We start from the raw sequence: 3428 nt of genomic DNA on the forward strand, positions 1-3428 counted from the left end.
AATGCACTCGCTCCTTTTATTCTTTTTAGCTGCACTATACTCAAAGTGAAATATATGTGTATAGTAAGTATAATCAGATGGAATTTGATTAAATGTTTTGGCCGATGTAAAGAGCATTGGATAGATATGATAAATAATGAATAGCGCACTGTTAAATGCTAAATATTAATGTCTTTCTTCATTGAAATGTCAGTCAATGAAATAATGGAATTAATTATATATATTTAAATGAATTAAAAAATTAATTTTTTTAAAGAAAGTTTGAACGATTATATAGCATTATCAAATTTAAATGATATGGCTCTTAATTGGATCCTATCCGTTTTAATACATTCGATTACTGTTAAAATTTTAAACATGCAACACGCGGATAATAAATGCGTGATAATGCACAGTCTGGAGCCTCGGCATTTATCCTCTTCCATTTCTTCTTTGTCTCCGTTTCGTGAGATGATCAAGAGGCGGCAGAGCTTTACTTGCAGATAAAAGCTAGGAAAAATTTGATGTAGGATAATGAATAGGCATTTACCACTGCCAGAAGATTTGGATTCTTGGATATTGAATGAAAAGAAACAGCGAAGCGAACGGAAGAAGTTGGGAAATGCAATTGGAAAGATATTACGCACTGTTAATCATTATAGTTTACAAGAGCGTATAAATGTATAAGGGTTTCGAGAGAAGAGCTTTGTTGCAGGTCGACGCTCCTCTCTTATGAGCCATTATTCTTGTTCACATATTTTTAGAGGAAAATGAGGGGGAAAAAAGAGAGAACATGTTTTTCGTATTCACGCAGTAGTTTGTAAGAAGCGATTAGGATCGTCACTGCCAAGACGTCGTGAGTTTAAAAGATTCTAACAAATAACAATCAAACTTTGTTTGCGCCGTATAAAATCTATGTCACGTTTATCCTTATTTATACGTATTCAAGATCAAGATTCAAAGTTCATCCGGATAGATCCTAACAATAAGTCTATAAGTCAGGAGAGGATGAGCATAGCCGCATATAATACGTAGGCAAACAGAAATTCATGTCTGATATAAGATATTATAAGAATGCTCGATATAAAGTATCGCTGTATTCTTTATACTAGATGCATGATTCTTTTTATGCACATTTATTATGTTGTTATGCAAATTTGTTTGGATAGGATTTAATAGATCAATGAAAATAAAAGATCAATTCCGAATTGATTTTAGAGACTTTGTATGTACAGTAATCGTCATTAATACTTCTTATGGATTTGACATTTTTGGATCGGATATTTTTTTAGATATCGATTAAAAAACATTTTATATTCTTATCAATTCAATATTTCTAACTATTATTTATTTTTTATCTTATATTTACTTTTTTATATACAAACATCTGCCGAACACTTAAAACTTGTCCAAGTATCGGATACGATACATTAATGAGCTATAACGCATGAATATTTACGCGTGATAAATCTGATTCAAAAATTTCTTACTCCTCAAAGTAGAAGGCATTAATGAAATTTTACTATTATATGTACATTGTATCACGGTAAGTGTGACTTGGACCAAACTCCAATCAACTTACGCGGCAACGCCATAACATTTTGTTAATAAGGATAAATTATTAGTTTTGTATTCTTTAAAAAAAAAATTAGATTATGGAACAACGTAGTACAATTAGAAATTTTGCAATTACGTTAATCGCCGATTGAGTTAATTGGAGTTTATTCATCGATCGGACAAGCCAGTAAAATTATATGATTCCCCCAGGAATCTCCATGGCGCTATACCATTTTGATTTATTCGTATTTTTTACTTTATCAAGCAAGTAATTAGAGTTTAGTTAAATTCGTCTTAAAAGCGCATAGTTATGGATATAAGGCTATCAACATATAAAAAAAAACAGATTCTTTGCGTTTGCGCGAATATATGTACACTCACGGACAAAGTCACTGAAACACTCTCTTTTTTTATAAGTTTCGGAATACATTCGATATATAATAGAAAAAATTATTTTCTGGGAATAATTAGAATCCGTAATATCCTGATCTGAAAATATATATGATACTGAAAATCTACATGTATGTTACAAATTTTTAGTACACATAGTATACTATCAGGATATTTCGCAACATATCTTCAAAAATTAATCGGAGTACTATTATTAAGTATCGGATGTTCGCCAGCGATAGTATGTCCGGTATAAATAAATGTACAATAGAGAACAAAAATGCTGATATAGCATGATTGAATTGCACTTGCACTGAATTTCTTTCTTTTAGCGATCGATTAACCGCTAATCGAAGATGCTAGATAAGGAGCTAGGAAATGTATAGTGGGAGAAGCTTAATATGGATATAATTCAGTTTCACTGCTTTTGAATCGGACGTTTTTGCTCTCGATTGTACAAATATAAGCTCAGTGCGTTGCTCGCACAAGTGCAATTGCAAAAAAACTGATAATTTGAACAAAAATCGATGATATATTATCTCTCTCTATTTAGATCGTGTTAATGTTACGCGAAACATTGTTAGCGATAGCTGAAATATTTCAAAGTATATATATTTCTCTATCTGAGATTCATCCGAAAAATGTTTTTGGGCCTTTTGTGGCAGATATTGATATAATGTAATAAGATTAGCAAGCACTCACTTTTTATGTTGTATATGTACATATATGCGCGTACATATAGATAAAATTGTACGCGCATGTATTAATATTGTAACTTAATGAATAATAATAATAATAATGATAACAATAAAACACAATATGATATAAAATAAAATAATAATTTGGATAATCAACTATAATAATATACATGCTAATCGATAAAACAACGAATGTTTGACAAATCTACTACAATTTAGTATAAGGGCTATCACACATAAAATGACATAAGCTGCATAAACATAAAACCGCTGAACCAACGGACATCTTATGTAAATCAATATGGTGTTTTTATATCGGATGCTCATTGATTCAACAGCTTATGCTATGGTTATGTATGAGTTGTGTCATTTTATGATGACTCTATAACTGTGTGAGTCTTGCATATAACATGAAACATGGTATTAATAGGTCACTTTATGCTGTTATCGACTTTTTATAATTTTATTTTTATTTATTACGGTCAAAAATTTCGTTCACAATCGTTTCATTTCTTAAACTTGCTCATATCTCTCTCTCTCTCCCTCTCTCTGTTTTTGAGAGTTTCAAGTTTATAAATATATGTAACAGATATACGAAATATAATAAATCTGTTCATTTTAGTTAAATTTTTACACTTTTTGTATATTCAAAGCAAAACATATCTATTGGGTCGATCGAAAAATTCGTTTTTTTCCATATGATTTTCATGTAAATAAAACGTAAATGAAGAAAAAAAACAAACGAAACTTTTGATCTCAGTCTAACGTAAATATTTAAATTTATATATACATATATAAAATATA

The sequence above is a fragment of the Trachymyrmex septentrionalis genome, unplaced genomic scaffold (genome assembly GCF_001594115.1).
Source record: "Trachymyrmex septentrionalis isolate Tsep2-gDNA-1 unplaced genomic scaffold, Tsep1.0 scaffold44, whole genome shotgun sequence".
Taxonomy (NCBI): domain Eukaryota; kingdom Metazoa; phylum Arthropoda; class Insecta; order Hymenoptera; family Formicidae; genus Trachymyrmex; species Trachymyrmex septentrionalis.